The sequence below is a fragment of the Hibiscus syriacus genome, unplaced genomic scaffold (assembly GCF_006381635.1).
Source record: "Hibiscus syriacus cultivar Baekdansim isolate YM2019G1 unplaced genomic scaffold, ASM638163v2 tig00008289_pilon, whole genome shotgun sequence".
NCBI lineage: Eukaryota > Viridiplantae > Streptophyta > Magnoliopsida > Malvales > Malvaceae > Hibiscus > Hibiscus syriacus.
In genome coordinates, this window is record NW_024062162.1 from 668,947 (window position 1) to 691,393 (window position 22,447).

At 36.2% G+C, this 22,447-nt stretch overlaps 1 pseudogene; it reads left to right on the plus strand.

Annotated features, from left to right (window-relative positions):
- Positions 1-10,447: 10,447 nt before the first annotated feature.
- On the plus strand, positions 10,448-20,798 carry LOC120202222 (annotated as a pseudogene).
- Positions 20,799-22,447: the final 1,649 nt, after the last annotated feature.

The window sequence follows — 22,447 nt, forward strand, 5'->3', positions numbered from 1 at the left end:
CACATCCAAATCCCTACAAACTACAATGGCTCAATGAACGAGGTGAACTTAATGTCAACAAACAGGTGATGGTCCCTTTTTTAATTGGTAAGTACAAGGACGAGGTTATGTGAGATGTTGTTCATATGCATGCGAGCCATTTACTCATTGGAAGACCATGGCAATATGATATGAGGACCATTCATGATTGTTTTACCAATCAGTATTCATTCAACCATGGAGGAAAGAAGATCATCCTAACACCCTTGACGCCTAAACAAGTCCAAGTTGAGCAAATCAAGATGAAACAAAGTGTTGAGGCCATGAGGAAAGGAAAATAGAAGTTAATCCAGGAAGAAAACATTCCAAAAACAAGTGCTTATAAATCTAAGTGCTTGTTACAAAGATGTTTACTGACGAGGCGCAAGGTCAATGAAGATTTTTCTAACTTTGACAATGCAGGAATTTCCTTTGATTTGCAGGATGATCCAAGTGACACAATCCATTGATTTGGGAAATTAAAGGACGTGACCTTTCAAGAGCCAAAAGGTGCGATTTTTGAAAAGCAAAGAGTGGTAATTCTTCATCCAAAGGACGTGATCCTTCAAGAATCAAGAGTTATGCCTAATGAAAATCAAAAGGAAACGATTTTTCAAACAAGGGGCGTGACTTATGAGAACATCACCATTCCAAGAGTCATCATCTTTCACGAATCAATGCAAACATCTATTGAAGAACAAAGGGACATGATTTTTGGAATGCAAAAGGGCGCAAACGTTCAAAGCAAAATGACTTCAATAGACATGAACTTTGAACATACAATTTACAAGAAGTATTTCTTAACTTTAGTTATGTTTGATCACATTTTTACTAATGAAAGTTTTCTTTCTTTTCAGGTTAAGAACTTCCAAAGCAGTCTTTCAACGAATATGAACCTTTTTATAAAGATTGAATGGAATGACACTAGGAAAAGGCGATCATTCGATTTGAGGACAAATCGATTAAAAGAAGGGGAGGATGATGTGATCCAATTCAGCATCATATTTACCATGGTTATTCCAACCTCTCTAGGGAAGAAACTTTCTATCTTTATACCTATAGATGCTTATTTCATATGTTATAAGATAGTTATTTTCATATATATATATATATTACCTATAGTTATTATGATAATAAGTTATCCATTTATATATGAGATACAAGTTATTATCATATACTATAGTCACATTTTTATAATATACACATTATATAAGTTTATATACTTAGTTTATTTTCTTATGTTATGCATGTAGGCACATTCGGCCAACACTTGGGAGCTACATTGGAGCTAAATGGAGCATGTAACAGCAAGGAAACTTACATGGGATCGATTAGGAGAGCACAATGAACAATTGGTGAAAAGTTGTTTGGAGGCCGTGAGCTCATAGCTGGATTGAGCTGAAGATTTGAGCTACAAGATGACCTTATTTCAGCTGGGGAATTGCACCATCATCATCACCACTTAGGACACTTCAAATATGTCCTAAGTCAAAATTTGTGAAATCGTACCTTTTCGCGAATAATTGCCACCTCAAGAGGTACATTTTCACAAGGAGCTGCCCAAACGTTCACCATGTTAGAAGTCATCTAAGGCCAGCTCACCACCAGCTCATTCACACCCAAAGTAGCTCAAACATGAAGGGTTACCTTTCCAAACATTGTGACCTTTAATGAATGATGTTGCTCATGAAGATGCCTTTACAACAAGGAACACGTGGATGAAGAGATCACACATATTGGAAGCTTAAATCACCAAGAGATATGAGCTAAAGGATCCATGCCTATTCGGCCACATCACATGCCATGCACATGAGAGCCTTTGGCGCCAAACATGAAGAGACACACCACCATTCGGCCGAGGGAAGAAAATGGCGCCAAGATGAAAAGGCATGCCCATTCGGCCAAGGGAGATGTCTTCCCATCCTTAGCCGAATCATTAAGGTTTTTCATGAAGGATTAGCCGAACCATCACAAGCCCAAAGGACTTATTCATTCATCTCAAGCATTATGTATTTTCCTAGAGACATGTATCTAGCCGAAACAACTTGTAATCATTCGGCCAAGCCCTCTCATTTCCTATAAATAGAGTGGCTTGCCTTCATTTTCACCCATCTTATCTCTTATATAAAATATACTCTTGTGAGTAATTTTTCTTCAAAGTTCTTTGTGAACTTTATCGATTAAACAAGTATAGTTTCTATACTTGTGGCGTCATTCCTTCTATTTTGATTCCTAAATTCCTAGATTGATATCTAGTGGGTTGAAGACACTATCACCACCCCTCAAGCAAGTTTGTGAAGACCGAGATTGTGCTTCATAGCATAGTTTCCTCTTTGGCGAGTTTGAGATACAACATTACCACCATCTTCATTTCATCATCAACATTCTTCATCAAGACCATCATCAATCCCATAATTCTGCAGCCATCTCTATTCTTATTCTTTCATTCCATTACTTATATTATTATTCATTTCTTAAACCCATTATTAATCATATTTCTTTCTTATTATTTTGCATCCCAAGCTTATTAATTCAAGGATATCAGTACTTGTCAATCCTAGATCGGGACACAATAAGGCTATCTACTCTTTTCACCAAAGCGTGTAGATTCGCCTTACATCACCATGCTAATCCACCGATACTCATTTCGCCCCACAAGTTTCCAAGCCACCAAACAGACTTCTCAGCCACTAAAACTCATACAACTGTGATAGGTCCTTGGAAACATTCTACTAATCACAACATTTCGAATCCCGATAAGATGAAAAGAGCCAACAATGAGATCCCAGAGAATTTGAAACAATGATGCATAGAGACATTCCAGAGAATGAAAGGGCAAAGCTCTCACAATGAAATTGATGCAACAGAACTAGTCCTAGTTCCTGACTTGGTGCTTCTGCCCAAATTCAAGATGCATGATTTTGAAAAATACAATGGAACCAGTTTTCCTAGTACCCATCTCACAATGTTCATTCGAAGGATAACGGGGTACACCAGCAATGATCAGATGTTAATCCACTGCTTCTAAGATAATTTGACTGGACCCGCTTCTAGGTGATATAACCAACTGAGTCATACTCAAATCCACTCTTGGAAAGATTTGGCTAGTGCCTTTCTGGGCCAATACAAGCACATGATTGATATGGTCCCCGATCAAACAATACTGTAGAATATAGAGATGAGGAGTGATGAGAGCTTTCGATAATATGCTCAACGATGGAGGGATGTCGCATTTCAAGTACATCCACCAATGACTGAAAGAGAGTTCATCACTCTATTCATTGACACATTAAAATCTCCATATATCAACTACATGGTTGGAGTTGCCACGAAGAGTTTCTCTGATATCATTATGTATGGAGAAATGATCAAAAGAGCAGTCAAGAATGGCCAAATAGGAGGCACTAGCCGTACCGACAATAAGGAAAGAACTGAGATTAACATTGTGGGATCTTATCTAGCTAGTATGAGGACCAAACCTCATAAGGAGTTCCATGAAAAGACTCGCATTAACCCAATTCCAATGAAATATGAGGAGTTGCTTCCAACATTAGTTGAGATGAATCTTGTGACTCCGGTTCAATCCAAACCAAGAGAGGCCCCGTATCTTGAAGACCATGATGTTAACGCCATATGCAACTATCATATTGTGACCTCGGGGTATACCAATGAGAATTGTAAGATATTGAAGCGTAAAGTCCAGGATATGATCGATTCAGGGGCATTAACGTTCAATTTATGATGGGGCATTCTGATCAGGAGTTGGCTGGGGCATCCATTATAAGTTTTGTTGCATTCTCATGCATGTCATCTTGTTTGAACTTGTTTTTCTATCCATGTTTAAATATTTGTAAGTCACTTGACATTCGAACATTTTCAATCAATTGATTCATTCTTAGGAAATGAACAATGAGCAAATTTCAATCTTGAAATTCTTTGAATATCATTTTAATTAAAGTTTTTTAATAATTGAGGTTGTAAATCTTTGACAAATGAAAAGATTGAACCCCAGCAAAACAAGGACCCCTTGATCCTAATCCATATGATACACCGTAATATATACCCTTCTCTTGCAGGGACCGAGCTAACCATCTCCTCGCATGTACAACCAATCAAAGGCTTCGCATGTATGTTTAGGAGCGACAAAATGGGGCAACTAGCACATGATATTACAAAACTAATTGGTTCTACTTCTGTTAATGACGTTCAATAATGATCATGATCTTCTTAGATGGAATGGTCAAGTAGGCAAATCTAGTTTAGGTCAGTTGCTAGGGAATTGAACTTTAACGATGAGATTTTTTTATCTTCAACAAACACTGGACTATAACAGGTTTTCCTTAGTGAGCTTAAGAAATGGAATCCGTATACCAGTATATATATATGTGTGTGTACAATAAAGCTGAGATATTCCGCTAAAGCAATTGGTTATAGAGGAAACTCGAAAGCCCTGAATTTATGAATAGATTACATTCAAACCATGACATTGATCGGGTACTTAGCAATTCGGTGTTTGCTCCACTGTGGTTGTCAAGTCGAAGACTTTGTAACGACATTAATCCTTTAACTAGCCAGATAAAGGCAATTATAAAATATATGTACAATAAAGCTGAATCCAGCTAGCCAACAATGGCAAATTAAATTAAAATTACTAAGTAAAGAGTTTCGGTGAATATAGACTAAGAGAGTTGAGGAACACCTGTTATAGTCAACTTCACACAAGTACTCAGAAATCTCTTTTTTAGACCGATATTTCTGCACTACCTTGACTAGAGGAGTCTACGAAGCTTAAACAAATGAAAGATTTCAGAGAACAGAGACAGAAGTGCTCTGAAAAGTCTAGCTATTGACTATGCTAGTTATGTCATTTTGTTCACCTCCGATCAAGATGCTAAACCCAGAAAGAGGGGCATGCTTTGATCTTCATGATGACTGAATTAATGAAACAAACCTTAGAGTTTAGGTAGCCAACATCAAAACCAACCTGTCGATCTTGATATTTGTCAAACATTTGTAACTATCAAAGATTAAAAGAACAATTGATTCTTTTGATATTCAACGAACTCATGTTTTATGATTTGTTCAAATGTGAAACTTAGAATGAGGCAATATGTTTCAAAATTCTTTTTGATATTTTTCAAAATTTTGAAAATTCAAAGGAAGAAAAACATTTTCAAACAAAATAAGTTCTCTGGAAGTATCTTAGAATTCAACGAATATCTCTCTGAAGCTCAAGATCGAAGCTGGGGTAAAGGAAGCAAAATTTTGGGGCAAAATTTGACGGGGAAAGAAAACAAATTGTCTGAGGTTGAGGTTTGCAAGAGTACACCCTGGTGGAAATGCAGACAAAATGAATCAAGGATAGAGTGAAGATTACTCTCGCAACCATTCTCCTTCCATATCAATACAAATATACATCAACACATACATACATGATACATGAAATTTGCATCTTTGCATTCATCATCATGTGCAATAAAGACTTTGATTTTCCCTCTCTTGAGGACAAATTCAATAATTCATCAAATAAAATACAAACTTCACCATGAGACCCATCATAACATCCAAGATTAGGTAGTCATAAATATATCATTTCGATTTTTCAAGAAATAAAAGCTTGGAAATAACTAGATGTCTTTAACCTGAAAGAACAAAGCCATCCACAGATTTGACTTACTGAAGTCAAAAATCAGATCTTCTAAAGAAGTTTCCTCAACATGAAGAAACTAATAGACATACTATGAGCTCTTGAGATTATGTTCTTAAAAAACAAATTCTGTCTCCCTTGAGACATTTTTCCACAAATTTTGGAAATTTGAAAACAAATTTTGTCTCGCTGGAGATATTTTTTCTTTAAAACAAATTATGAAATTGTTTCACTGAAAACAAAATTTGTAATCTTTGATTTTGTTTCTATGAAAATAAAGTTTTGTATCTTGAGACAATTTCTTTTGAGAAAAAAATCTTTGAGTCTGTTTCATTCGAAACAAAGTCGTCTCACTTGAGACAGTTTTCCTCAAAACATTAAATTCTGAAATTGTTTCACTTGAAACAAAAATCATCTTTGAGTCTGTTTCTTTGGAAATAAAGTTTTGTCTTTCTTGAGACAATTTCTTTTGAAACAAAAATCATCTTTGAGTTTGTTTTTTTGGAAACAAAGTTTTGTCTCTCTTGAGACAATTTCTTTTGAGGAAAAAATCATCTTTGAGTCGTTTCTCTTGAAACAAAAGTGGAAATTGTTCCTCTTAAAATAAAGTTTTGTCTCTTGAGACTGTTTGATACATATTATTTTGAAGATCTTTAAGTCTGTTTCCTTTGAAACATCTTCTTTGAGTCAGTTTCCCTTGAAACCATTATCCCTAAAGATGGCCTACCATCCTCATCACGTAGGAACCGTGTCATCCCCCGACCAGACCTCCTCATCACGTAGGAGCCGTATCAACCCCTAGATAACCAGTCGTCCTCAATACGTAGGAACCATGTTATAACCCTTCCTAAAGATGGCATGCTATCTTCATCACGTAGGAACCGTGTCATCCCCTTACTAGACCTCCTCATCACGTATGAGTCGTGTCACCCCTGATAACCTGTCTTCCTCATCACGTAGAAACCATGTTATCATCCCTAAAGATGGCCTACCATCCTCATCACGTAGGAACCATATCATCCTTCGACCAGACCTCCTCATCACGTAGGAGCCGTGTCACCCCTAGATAAACAGTCGTCCTCATCGCGTATGAGTCGTGTCATCCACCGACCAGATCTCTTCATCGCATAGGAGCCATGTCACCCTTAGACGACCATACCTCTTCATCAATTATGAGCAGTGTCATCCCCAACAACAAACCTATCAAATTTTCAAAACCAAAAAAGAGAACGGACAAAAACTGGTTGTTTTTTTCGTCTTTGCCTATTCTTGTTAACATAAGAATTTGTAAAGAGGGGCAGCTGTAGACACCCGTTTTAGTCTGGGTCTATAAAAATATTAATTATTATTATTATTATTATTATTATTATTATTATTATTATTATTATGCTTATTTTTATTAATATTTTTAATTTACATATTTTACATATATTTTGCAGGCCTCAACCAACAGCTCAGATACAACATCAACCCAACTGTTGATCCAGCAACCTCAAGCCCAACTACAACCGAGGCCAACTCTCCAACCCAACAGCCCGACCTGTTTACAATCAATCCTGACCCAGTTCAGCAACAAACCATTCAGCGACCCGGACACGACCCGAAGAAGAACCAACCCAGTTTGACTCGACTCGATTCTACCTAGGGTTTTACCATAACCTTAGGTAGCTACTTCTGTCACTGTCGTCCTTTGTTACTGCCAACACTGACCATCTCTGACACTGCCACTGTCATCTACAGTGACCGACTGACTACTTTAATCAGTCAAACAAAGAATCATATCAACCCTAAATAAAAAAATGAAAAAAATCAGTCCAAAATCCCAAGGCAAATAAAATATCAACAAATCCATCACATGCAGGAGATGATAAAAGAAAAGAAAAATAGAGAAAGAGGGGCATTCGGTGAGAACCACAACCAAAAAAATAAAAAACAGAGAAAAAAATGAAAGTTAACTAAAGAAAAAGAGAAAATGAGAAATGAAAAGGGAAACATTACCTTGTAGATCTGACTGTAGAGATTTCATCAAAGCCAAACAGACCCTTCATTGGAGATAAAGGTCTACCCTTTTTCTAGGACTGGTTAAGGTTTAGAGAGGGATGATTCTTTGAGGTTTAGGCAAGTAAAGGGGGTGGCTTTAGGGAGTGAAAGGAGTCAGAGGGGTGAGAGAGTCTTTTCTGGGTATGTATTGCTCCCTGTGGCCATCGATCTAGGGTGGCCAGGGAGTTAGGGCCTTTTATCTTGGGTGGAACACGGAGAGAATCGAGAGTATTTTACTCTCTGTTTTTTTGAAGATGGAAGAGAGGGGAAAGCTAAGGTTTTTTTGTGTTGGCCGCCGATTTATGGTTCCTGGAGAAGTGACTATTCCACTCCTGCGGCGGAGGAAGAGGATGAGAGGGAGGGAAGACTGAGAGCATTTTGCTCTTTGTTTATTAAAGAGAGAGAATAAATGTGAGAAATGAGAAATCTCACCGATCAAAAGCCTTTGGTTTGCCCTTAAATACTGAGTCCAAAACGGCACCGTTTAGAGGAGGGTCTATTTGTAATTTCAATATGAGTAAATTAGGCTAGAAGGGCCTCAGTGTTTTGTAAAGTTGTTTATGGGCATTTGTAGTTTATTTATTTTATATTTCGTGCACCATGTATGTAAAATTTGTATTTTGGTCACTAGGCCATATGTTGTTAATATTTTGTAAAGTTGTACATTGTACTCTGCATTTATAAAAAAATTATTTCAGTCACTGCTTCTTATTTGGTTTAATTATTATTCAGCATTTGATGTTTCTATTTTATTTTATTCTAGTCCTCAATATTATTAGTGGGTTATTTCCATTTCAAGTGTTTGTATTTGTATAAAATATTGATTGTGGATCTGGTTTATTTTTATTTTGTGTTTTAGTCCTTTAAATGTATGTATTTGCTATTTAGACCCTTCACTTTCAGTTTTTACTGTTATAGCCTTTTAAGTTTATGTTTTTGCCATTTTATTCCTTTAAATTTCTGTTTTGTTGTTTTAGTTCCTTAAATTGTTGTTTTTCTATTTTATTCCATTAAGTTTTTTTTTTTTGCTATTTGGGTCCTTTTAAATAAGAATATGATTATTTATTGTTTTCATTATTTGTAATTTGATATGTAATATTTCTTTATTATGATTGATTTTTTTACATATGTATTGGTTTTACATATTTTGTAAATATATGTAAATGAGAAATTTTATTATGAGGGAAATATACGAAGACATATCCCGACTACAAGGGAATGTGTCTTTTTAAGGATTTTTCGTATAAATGTGTATTTTGTATTCAATAAATTCTCTTTGTTCCACGGTTATTTATTTTGATTATTTTCAACTCTTTTCACTTTTATTTTGTTTTATTTTATTTTATTTTATCTTTGCGAAGAATGTAAAATAATGTTTTTTGTGAGGGGTAATCTATGGAAAAGTCTCCTAACTATAAAGGAAGTGCTTTCCCAAAGATTGTTCACACAAAAGAGTATTAATTATCTGGAAATTGACGCTTTTTGAATAAAATTTAAATGAATAAAAGGATCTTAATATAAATATATTTTCAAGTTTGTAATTCTCAATATTTAAACAACATATAATCGTTTAGGTACCAAAATTTGGGCGTTGTGGGGGTGCTTACCCTTCCCCACACGTAACAGACTACCAAACTCTTAAAAAACGAATCTTTGGTAAAACGGAGACCATTTTTATCATTTAAGTTTTTCAACCTACCTAACTTAATGGTTGGCGGCGACCCAAAAAAATCAAATTGTTTTCAAAATCATATTTCATCGCCTTCCCCGTAATAAATTTTTCAAGTCTAACGGATCCCCGCGGGAGACGTTATGACAATAATTATTCCTTGGAAATCTTGCTGCATAGTGGTTTTGGGCCAGATTGTTGCACAAACTGAGTACAGGTGCAGGCCTTGATCTAATTTTGTTCCAAGCCTCGCTGCTCTCTGTTTGTTTCTGGAAATACATGGTTGAATGTCATCGTTCATGGCCTCTTGCATAGCTGCTCTTTGTTCAACCTATACTCGAGGCAACAATGTCTCCTTTCAATTATGATTCTCTTTATTAAACACCATCTCTGTCCTATCTTTGGTAGGCTTCATACATACCATAAATATAGTGTTTTGTATAACAATTACATTTAAGCTTATAATAAATTAAATTTCCCAAGTTTATAACAAGTTAATTTAAGTATATAGCAATTTTAATTTTCTTAAATCTATGATAAATTAATTTAAATTTATAATAAGCTTTTATTGTATTTTTATTTATTTTTTAATTTAATCTCTTGAAAAGAGCATTACTTCAGTTGATCCTTTCACATGAATGAAAGAGTATATGGAACATACTTGTTGGACTATCAATTAGGATAGAGATGTGCCCTGTCAAATGTGATTTCTAGAAATTACGGTTGAGATAATACGTTTTAACTCTCTATATAAAATAATATAACTTTTCATAAATAAATATAATTTTAAAAATAATTATAATTAAATAAAAATAATTTTATATTTTTTTTATTAATTTAAGATGATTATAAGATCTATTCAAAATTTTCAACGTTTAATAATAAATGCTCACACATTTCTACATATATAATGTTCGATTATAAATTTCAATAATAATTTCTTAAATATTAAGATTTTTTTTTCGTAAATTTTTTTTAATAACAATATTTATTTAAAAATGGCCAGTTTCCATTTCTTTACCATATTTTCCTATTCCCCATAATAAAGAATTTTTTTTAAGAAAAAAAAAACAGAGTTCCCCCAAGTCTCTTTTTTTCCCATGTTTTTCTTACACGATATTCTAGTCCTTGACTCTCTCCCTTAAACTGAGATACCCAAAACCCTTAACCCCCAAAGTGTTCAAAAACCACAAGGGAAGGAAGAAATGGAGCTAAGAAGATTATTACATGATTTTGTTCTAAGTTTGGTGTTGTTATCTGCTATCGGGAGCTGCGGTGCCAGATTTGTGATTGAAAAGAACAGCTTGAGGGTGACTTCACCAGAGAAGATCAAGGGAACCTACGACAGTGTGATTGGCAACTTGGGGATACCTCAATATGGGGGAAGCATGGCTGGTACTGTGTAAGGATGGTAAACAGGCGGGTCGGATGCGGATACCTCCTCCCCATATCCATACCCACCTAATATTTTTTAATCCACTACCCGCCCACCACCTATGGTAAAAATTTTCAAATTCACACTTGTCCTTGCAGGTACATTCTCAAATCCCTCCCCACACCCACTATCCAACTAGAGACTATCCGACTAGACCCACCTAACAACAAACTTAAGTTATACATAAGCAACAAATATAAAACAAACACGTCTATTAAAAAACATAATAAAATAAATTAAAGATTATCTGAATTAAGTGTTAATATAGATCTTAAAGTACATAAAACACCATAATAAAAACATAATTAAAGTCTAGAAACATAAATGACAAACACATAATGATTTTGTTCTTTGAACAACATTCTAAAATTTCAGGCAATACTTGTGACTGTTGGTTTTTGGCAAAGTCTCACATTGGTTGTGTATAAGGAGAAGGGAAAATTCTTTTGTTATAAATAAAGACATCCTCCTCCTTAGTTAATCATCCCTCAAATATAAGACTTCTTCTATATTAAAGGCTATTTGTATTCTTTCTTTCTCTTTGTAATATTTCCTCTATTAGTGAAATATTATTTTAGTAGTGTTCGAGGAGGTAGGCATAATTTTGGCCTAGCCTCGTTAAATTTTGGTGTTCTCTTTATGTCTATTTAATAGCTATTGTCGGGTATAGTTGTTGTTAATTATTGTCCTATTAAAATTACTTGTCTTGGTAGTTCTGTCTAAGGAAAGTGGGTTTTAAGAGGGACCATTGTGACCCCTCCTCTTTCCTGGGAATCTACCTTGGGGTGATTTTTAGTACAATCGTTTTCACACTAGTCACCTAGATAATAGTTTAAAGGTGAATCTGTTATTGGTGGAAATTAACCCGAATTCCACAACAATTGGTATCAGCGCTCTTGGTTTATTTTAGTATGCTCTGTGGTTGTGGCTTATGCTGATCTTCCACATCAGAAAAAATTTCCTTGGGATAATTGACATTATGCATTGGCAACTATTAAATAGAATTTGTAGCAGAAATGACAGACGCTTCTTCATCTTCAATTTTGACAAGAAATGCTCTGACAAATGTTAGATTTGTAGTGGAGATATTTGATGGCACCGGTCATTTCGGCATGTGGCAAAGTGAGGTTCTAGATGCCCTATTTCAGCAGGGTCTAGATATTGCTATTGAAGGAGAGAAACTAGATGATGTTAAGGAGAAAGAATGGAAGAGGATCAATAGAATGGCATGTGGTACTATTCGATCGTGTCTTTCTAGAGAGCAGAAGTATGCATTTTCTAAGGAAACTTCTGCAAGTAAATTGTGGAAGGCACTGGAGGAGAAATTTTTGAAGAAAAGCGGTCAGAACAAACTCTACATGAAAAAGAGATTTTTCTGTTTCAACTATGTACCAGGTACCACTATGAATGATCACATTACTAGCTTTAATCAGCTGGTAACTGATCTGATGAATATGGACATGACTTTTGAAGACAAAGATCTGGCTCTGATGTTGATGGGATCACTTCCTGATGAGTTTGAGTACCTTGAAACTACTCTACTTCATGGGAAGGTTGATGTGTCTCTCAGTGAAGTAACTGCTGCCTTGTATAGTTATGAATTGAGAAAGAAAGACAAACAAGAAAACACAAGTGTCGAAGCAGAAGCTCTTGTTGTTAGAGGCCGTTCGAAGAGTCAGAATAAAGGAAGCAGAGGGAGATCGAATTCAAAGTCCAAATTGAGCAAAGATGAATGTGTCTTTTGTCGAGAAAAAGGGCACTAAAAGAAAGAATGTCCCAGGCTAAAGAATAAAGGCAAACCTGAAAGGGGGAAGGCTGTCTCAGAATCAAATGTGGTCGAGTATGATGATGCAGATTCAGATTTCGTATTCGCTGCTACGCCATTAACCAGCTGTTCCAGTTCATGGCTGTTAGATTCAGCTTGTAGCCACCATATGACCCCCAATAGAGAATGGTTCTTTGATTTTAAAGAACTAAAAGGTGGAATTGTCTACACAGCAAATAATTCCCCTCTTGACACACTTGGGATTGGTTCAATTCGCTTGAGGAATCAGGATGGATCAATCAGAACCTTAACAGGTGTCCATTATGTACCAGATTTAATGAGAAATCTCATCTCTGTGGGAACCTTAGAGTCAAAAGGTTTAGAAGTGAGGGCAAAAGATGGGATTATGAGGATTATCTCTGGTGCACTGGTGATAATGAAGGGAATCCGAAAAAGAAACAATGTGTATTACTTTCTGGGTAGTACAATTATTGGGACAGCAGTAGTGGCAGCTTCTACTGATGAACATGAGTCAGAAGCAACCAGGTTATGGCATATGCGCTTGGGGCATGTTGGTGAAAAATCCTTGAAATTACTCATAGATCAAGGATTATTGAAGGGTGCTCGGACTTGCAAATTAGCTTTTTGTGAGCATTTCATCAAAGGGAAGAAGACGAGGGTGAAATTTGGAACAGCAATCCATGATACTAAAGGTATTTTGGATTATGTTCATTCAGATGTATGGGGCCTTCCAAGACAACTTCATTGGGAGGAACACACTATTATGTCACCTTTGTTGATGATTTTTCCCGGAGAGTTTGGGTGTATATAATGAAGACAAAGGATGAGGTGCTAGGATTTTTCCTTAAATGGAAAAAGATGATGGAGACTCAAACAGGCAGAAAAATCAAACGTCTCCATACAGACAATGGTGGAGAGTACAAAAATAATCCATTTCTGAAAGTCTGTGAAGAATAAGGTATTGTCAGGCACTTCACTATCAGAGGTACACCACAACAGAATGGGGTGGCAGAGCGTATGAACCGGACATTAGTGGAGAAGGTTCGGTGTATGTTGTCTAATGCTGGGTTAGGCAAAGAATTTTGGGCTGAGGCTTTGGTCTATGCTTGTCACCTTGTCAACCGCTTACCATCGACTACTATTGGTGGTAAAACACCATTAGAGAAATGGTTTGGAGTACCTGCTACAGATTATGATTCCTTACATGTGTTTGGTTCCACTGCATACTACCATGTTAAGGAGTCAAAGCTGGATCCAAGAGCAAAGAATGCGATCTTTATGGGGATCACCTCTGGTGTGAAAGGCTATCGTCTTTGGTGTCCAGAAACAAAGAAAATAATCTTCAGCAGGGATGTTACCTTTGATGAATCTACCATGTTGAGAAAGGTGACTTCAAAAAAATTGGACCAGACAGATGAAACTCCCAAGCAGGTGGAGTTTGAAGGAAGCAAGATTGTCCCAACTAGTAAAGAAACTGATGTTGACTCTCCTATGGTAGAAGAAAAGTCAGATGAAGAAGAGGTTCAGACCCAAGAACCTCCACAACAACATGAATCAATTGCACTCGGAAAGGGAAAGAGGACCATTAGACAACCTGCTCATTATGCTGATATGGTCTCTTTTGCATCACCAATTGCAATTGATGACGTTCCTACCACTTTTAATGAAGCAGTTCAAAGTTCAGAATATAAAAAGTGGAGGATCTCCATGAATGAAGAAATGCAATCCCTTCAAAAGAATCAGACGTGAAAACTAGCTAGTCTTCCGAAGGGAAAGAAGGCAATTGGGTGCAAGTGGGTATATGCAAATAAAGATGGATTTCCTGACAAGAATAACATCCGCTACAAAGCAAGATTGGTGGCTAAAGGCTACGCTCAAACGGAGGAAGTTGATTATAATGAAGTATTTTCTCCAGTTGTAAAACATTCCTCCATCAGAATTTTGTTGGCTTTGGTAGCGCAGTTGGATTTGGAACTAGTTCAGATGGATGTAAAAACTGCATTTTTACATGGAGACTTGGATGAGGAAATCTACATGACTCAGCCAGATGGATTCAAATTTGCTAAAAAGAAGAGATGGTGTGCAAATTAGAAAAATCGTTGTACGGATTGAAGCAATCTCCAAGGCAGTGGTATGATCATTGTGTGTATTTACGCGAGCTAGAAGACGGATCCTATATATATCTTCTTCTTTATGTTGATGATATGTTGATAGCTTTCAGGAGTCAGACAGAAATTGCGAAACTAAAGACTCAATTGAACAGGGAGTTTGAGATGAAGGATCTTGGTGAAGCGAAGAAGATTCTAGGCATGGAGATATCAAGGGATAAGAAATTGGGGAGGCTTTGTTTGTCTCAGAAAGAATATCTGAGGAAGGTACTAAAATGTTTTAGCATAAATGAGATGTCAAACCCAGTTAGTACACCTCTTGCTCCTCATTTCAAGCTCGGTGCATCAATGTCACCTAAGGATGATGCAGAACGGGAATACATGTCAAAGGTTCCGTATGCAAGTGCTGTTGGTAGCTTGATGTATGCAATGGTGTGTACAAGACCCGATATTTCACAGGCAGTTGGGGTTGTGAGCAGGTATATGCATGATCCTGGAAAGGAGCATTGACAAGCTGTGAAATGGATTCTGCGGTATATTCTGAACACCGTAGATGTTGGTTTGGTCTTTCAGTAGGACAAACAAGATGGTCAGTGTGTAGTTGGGTATTGTGATTCAGACTATGCAGGTGATTTGGACAAGTGTCGATCAACTACTGGTTATGTGTTTACATTTGCAAAGGCACCAGTCAGTTAGAAGTCCACCTTACAGTCAATAGTGGCTTTGTCTACTACAGAGGCAGAGTATATAGCAGTTATAGAGGCTGTGAAGGAGGCAATTTGGCTTCAAGGGTTGCTTGGTGAATTGGGAATGGAACAAAAGCACATCAAAGTGCACTGTGACAGTTAGAGTGTTATTCATTTAGCAAAGAACCAGGTTTACCATGCAAGGACGAAGCACATCGATGTTCGATATCACTTTGTACGAGAGATTCTAGAAGAAGGTGGAGTCATAATCCAGAAGATTCGGACCACTGAGAATCCTGCTGATATGTTGACAAAAGTGGTAACTGCGGTCAAGTTTAAACATTATTTAGACTTGGTCAATATTGTTACAAATTAAAAGATTGTTTTTTTAGAGATGTGTGTGGAATTTGCCAAGGTGGAGATTTGTTGGTTTTTGGCAAAGTCCCACATTGGTTGTGTATAAGGAGAAGGGGAAATTCTTTTGTTATAAATAAAGTCATCCTCCTCCTTAGTTAATCATCCCTCAAATATAAGCCTTCTTCTATATTAAAGGCTATTTGTATTCTTTCTTTCTCTTTGTAATATTTCCTCTATTAGTGAAAATATTATTTTAGTAGTGTTCGAGGAGGTAGGCATAATTTTGGCCTAACCTCGTTAAATTTTGGTGTTCTCTTTATGTCTATTTAATAGCTATTGTCGGGTATAGTTGTTGTTAATTATTGTCCTATTAAAATTACTTGTCTTGGTAGTACTGTCTAAGGAAAAGTGGGTTTTAAGAGGGACCATTGTGACCCCTCCTCTTTCCTGGGAATCTACCTTGGGGTGATTTTTAGTACAATCGTTTTCACACTAGTCACCTAGATAATAGTTTAAAGGTGAATCTGTTATTGGTGGAAATTAACCCGAATTCCACAACAGTGACATCTGATACTCTAATATTACAATCATCATTCTCTGTCCTACCATCTTTAACATTCTAAAATTTCAAGCAATGAAGTCCAAGAAACCATATTTCTTTCCCCTAAACTATCAAAAACTCTCCTACCATCTTTAACATTCTCTGTCCTTGTATGCATATCTAAAAGATAAGTCCCTACACGGACATCCTCAAGTAACCCAAGTTTCAACGTTGGCAATATACTTGTCTTCTAGATATCACATTAAACAAGCCTTCGCATACCTTTAAAACACAGGATAAACTGGATTCATCAACTAGCAAACCAAAACGATGAATACCCAAAAAGAAATTTAGAGCTTCCTTGTTGTTGTTATTGCGAGAGTAGTCGAAGAGTAAACCATTATAATGGGAAAGGCCTGGTTAGTTGACTCACAGTAAACTGGGGTTCGACTAAAGAAGAGATCGGATTAAAGACTAAAGAAGAGGAAGAAACGTACCTGAATAAGCTGGAGAGTGGAGACCAGAGGTTTGAAAGATGGGCACAATAACGAGAGGTTTGAAAGAACAAAATTTATGCATAAACTTATCCCTAATATTTGGTTAAATTACAAGTTATATCTTATACAATATTAGGATTTATAAATTACTCTCTAAAATTACACTTAAATTCATAATGGTCCAAAATTTAATGGATATTTAGCTGGGCGAGAGGATGTGGGGCGGGCGGATATGGGGCGCGGGCGGATGCGGGGCAGATAATGTCTTAAACCCATTACCCGCCCACTACCCGCGACAGGTACCAGTTTCTAAATCCACACCTGCTAAAATTATACCCATCTCCGCCCCAATTGGAACGGGTACGGTATGGAATCTACGAAATTGTACCTGTTTTCCATCTGTAATACCGTGGTTTACCCTAAGGACAACCAAAAGGCTTGCAAGTCTTTCGATGAATTCGGGATTTCCTTTCAATCCAAGCCCGGTGCCCTTCATACTTTTGTTTTGGTCGATCGTGGAGGTACCCTTTTCCTAATTTTGCATTTAAAAAAAATACCATGAGATTTAATTTTGTAGAATTCACTTTTTTTTTTTAAGGATGTTCTTTTCTCTTTCTGTGCTAGTTGTTTTCTGAAATTTGGGCTTGACTATTTATCTCTTATTACCCCTAATTTCGAACGGATCATCTTTAAAGATTTCCACATAAGTGCTTGAGAGTGTACAGTTTAGGTTTGATTGGCCTTATGGTTAATAATGGAGGTTACCCTTTGTTTGATTTGGAATGGCATGCCTATATTTGCTCTTTTGTAATAAGCTGCTTGAATAGATCCCGGAGTATATTGAACTAATACATTCTCTAATAGATGTATAAATATAGAATTCACTTTCAAGTGACCGGTTCATGGCGATGATATAAGCGCATCATGACAGTGGCTTGAATAGATAATTATGCTACCATGACGTGAGTACATTGTTAAAAGAGATGGGAGGAATCCTAAGCAATAAGAATTTAGTGTAAGTTCTAGAGCACGTGTCAATTTACCATTGCGCATATATTAGTTGCTCGTATGGTGTTAAGCAAAGCAATTAAGGTTGTAAAATTTGTTTATTGTCCCTGAACTTTACTACTTAAGTTATGGAATGTCCTTGTATTATTATTTTGAACTTTACCAATTAAGTTATGGAATCTTAAGCAATAAGAATTTAGTGTTTATTGTCCCTGAACTTTCTTTATTTCTTGATATTTTGATGCGCTTCAGTGTTTAATGTCCTTGTATTATTATTTTCCCAGATTGCTTCTTTTCTTTAAAGGTCTGGAATGTGCAGAAGGCCGGTGCTTCTGCTGTGCTTGTTGCAGATGATATGGAAGAACCTTTAATAACCATGGACACTCCTGAAGAGGATAGTGCATCTGCCAGATACATCGAAAATATAACGATTCCGTCTGCCCTTATTCAGAGAAGTTTTGGTGAAGCACTAAAGAAAGCAGTCAGCAATGTTAATCTTGGCTGGCTCCACACCCCGATGATCGTGTGGAGTATGAGTTATGGTCCAACAGAAATGACAAATGTGGAGTTAAATGTGATATGCTGATGGAATTTTTGAAGGATTTCAAGGGTGCCGCTCAGATACTCTAGAAAGGTGGCTATACACAATTCAAACCCCATTATATAACCTGGTACTGCCCTCTCACCATAAGCAAATCTCAATGCATCAACCATGGAAGATATTGTGCACTTGATCCTGAACAAGATTTTAGCTCAGGTTATGATGGGAAAGATGTTGTGATTGAAAACTTAATGTAGCTATGTGTTTTCAGAGTGGCAAATGAGTCCGATAAGGCTTGATTGTGGTGGGACTATGTAAGGGATTTTCAAATAAGATGCCCCATGAAGGAGAAAAAATATAACAAGGAATGCTGATGAAGTTATCAGATCTCTTGGTAAATAGTTAATTGAAAGAATCCTCTATTTCACTTATATCTTCTTCTAATAACACCCTTGAGAATCAAAATATTACTTGAAATAATTTATGATTGATTCATGATATTCTCATACCGTCTGTTCAGGGCTTGACATTAAAAAGATTGAAAACCGTATGGGAGACCCTAATGCCGATGCTGATAATCCTGTTCTGAAAGAAGAACAAGATGCCCAAGTAATTCTCTTATACTTAGATATTCATGTTTTTATACTTCCGCTTTTATGTATTTCTTGTCAACCTTGACCTTTCTGGAGCTCTTAACCATAGGAAGTCTGGTTAATAGAAAGAAACATTTTCTGTAGGTGGGGAAAGGATCAAGGGGTGATGTTACAATATTGCCGATTCTGGTTGTCAACAATCGACAATACAGAGGTTCGCATTCACACGTATATTTCAAAGATACACTTTTGGTGCTTTCCTTTCTGACATATCTGTGTACAGGTAAGCTGGCCAAAGGTGCTGTTCTAAAGGCCATCTGTTCTGGTTTTGAAGAGACTACTGGGCCTGCTGTTTGTTTGAGTGGTGGTACGTTTTTCTTATATTTTCTTGTAAGTGAATTATGTTAGTCAGTTGCCTCTAAGGGGCTACCATAGAATGTAGGCTGGTAGAATTCCAGAGCCTGCTCTTGGAAGGTGTGACAAAATCTAGTGGTTCAACCTACATCTGGTTATTTGAAACAAGAGTGACGGCGGGTTCTGTTTCAGATGTGGAGACGAATGAATGCTTGGATAATAACGGTGGTTGTTGGCAAGATAAAGCGGCCAATCTCACAGCTTGCAAGGTATTAATTGAAACTTTATCGATCGAGGTTATCTACTTGCTTATGACAGCATTAACTCTCTCTTCTATATTGATATGCTCAGGATACTTTTAGAGGTAGAGTCTGTGAATGTCCCTTGGTGAATGCTATGCAATTTAAAGGAGATGGTTATACTCACTGTGAAGGTGAGGATCGAGATTCATTGTTGATAACTCTATATTGTGACAAACTTGATTTGCTGTTTGTACTTTTTTCTTGGTTCGAAGCCCCTTCATGAATGTTTGTCATATGTCTGATAGAGGCAAGACAACATGCTATTCTCTGCATGATATTCTCTAACATGCTATTTTCTTTTTACCGTTCAGCTAGTAGGCCTGGAAGGTGCAATATTAACAACGGAGTTGGCATAAATCGCAGGATGGACATTCATACTCTGCATGTTTGGTTAATTTCTAAGCTCCTATTATGTTCTTCCCATCCTTTTGAAAATAATTCAAATTCTAAACGATGCTTTGAACAGGATATTGGAGATGCTAAATGCCAGTGTCCTCCAGGGTTTAAAGGTGATGGTGTCAAAAGTTGTGAAAGTGAATTCCCGAACGATTAGATATTATGTTTCGAGATCTTATTAGGAACTCAAACTCGTACATTCAAATTCTAGCAAACAGATATTAATATTTCTTTCATTTGTCATCTTGCAGATGTTGATGAATGCGAAGAGAAGAAAGCCTGCCAGTGCCCTGAATGTAGCTGCAAAAATACCTGGGGAAGCTACAAGTGCACTTGCAGCGGAGATCTTTTGTATATGAGGGACCATGATACCTGCATAAGTGAGTTGGTGGACCTAGGACTTACTCGGAACCTATTTTCTTTCGAGTCTATAACATACGGCTATTGTTTTGATGTCGACTCCTTTTTCTATCACAGGTAAGGGTACTGAAGTAAGATGAGCATGGGCTGCTGTTTGGATCATTTTAATCGGATTGGCAATGGCTGGTGGTGGTGCATATCTTGTTTACAAATACAGATTAAGGGTAAGTCAGTACATTGTATTATCAAATAAACCTATTTATGATTTCGACTTCTGGGCTGCATTGAATCCTTTTGATGGGGAGGCTTGGCTTGAAAATGTTGTGTTTCTTCTTGTAATGTTATTTTGTTACTTTTGCGGTCATACATGGACTCTGAAATCCGAGCTATAATGTCGCAGTACATGCCTCTGCATAGTCGAAGTGAAGTTCCAAACCATGCAAGTGAAGACCGTGCATGAACAAGAAACTCAAATATTTTGCAAGGGAGGGTGGTGGATGCGGTTGTTTTCATACCCTTGATTCAATTGAATTTCAAGCATGGATGTTATCGGTGTGTAAAATAGTCGGACAATAAAGAGATTCAGTTTAGAAGTTGGTCTTTGTACCTTGATAACTTAAGACCACAAGGGATACGAATGTACTACTCAACTGTGACATCTAAGAAATCTGATTTACAAAATTCTAAACCTCCAGGATCTTTTCCTCATAATTTGTGGCAAGTTGTGTAATGCATTCATTCCATTTACCGAGTTTCTTTTTTGTATTTTATTTTCAACTTTTAGAAGAGTTGAGTAATGAAAGGAGTGCATCGAGTGTTGAAACCCTGAGATTTGCACACACCGGTGGTTATTGTTTACAAGCTTTCTAAGAACATATTATTGAGTAGTTTACCTTTGTTCCATCGGGGACAAGATTCTGAAGAATTCCAAGTCTCGTAGTAGCCATTTCCCTTCTTTTCTGCAAAGGGGACAAAGAAAGAATGATTAATGATTGGTTTTGGGGATTTTGGAGATTTGCACTCTCCGATGGTCTTTGTTCCGTGCTTAACCACATGTCTCTTGAGATACACCTTCGATATAATATTTATTGTTAGCCTTGAGTGGCTGCTCTCTCGGAGGCTCTTGTTTTGCCCTTCAACTCCTGAGAAGCGTTTGAATGCTCATCTTCTGATCACCAATTAGTCCGGTTTTTCCCTTTGCGACCGTCGCCGGTCATAAAGACATCATTTTAATTCCTCTTTGACCTCGAATTTATCTGGTTCTTTTGGAGCCTATAGTATCACTGAATCATGATCATAATTATGTAATACAATAGGAGAAGATTATATTAGATTTATCAAATGGTTAAAAGTCTTTGAGCATATACTATCTTGTATTCAAGCAATATTTATAAAAAGAAAAACTAGAGATGCATATTTTAAAAAAAGAATAAATTTGGAGAAAAAAAAAGTAAAAATTATCTAAAAAATGATCTTAATTTTTTGTGTTGTATATAAAAATTTTAGTATATTTAATGAACTATTATTATTTTAACAAAGAATAAAATTGAAAGAATATACGTATTGTCTAGAAATCATCTTAATTTTATGTATTGTATTTTTTTTATATATTTAATGAACTATTATTATTATTTTTGGTTGCCCTCCCGTCTAGACGGGTTCACGTCGCACACATGATTTTGATGGGTGAGTCTCTCAACATAGATTTTCTGCATACACAAAGACTCGAACTCGAGATCTTACTCAAACAATATCAAACTGCTTACCACTTGAATCAACCCCTATAGGTAAAATTTGAGATGAACTATTATTATTTTAACAGAAAATAAAATTGAAAAAAATAAGAATTGTCTAAAAAGCATCTTAATTTTATGTATTGTATATAAAACTTTTAGTATATTTAATGAACTATTATTTTATAATGTAAAATATATAAATGGGTCCATGTTTATAAGATAATATTTTGTTGAATTCGTTAAAAATTATAAAATTGTCTTTTAATTATAAGATATTATTTTATTAAATCTCCAACTATTAAAGTTACAAAATGATCATTTAATTATCTATATGTTTCATACTCATCATTTTTTGTTAAAAAATTAACAGTTA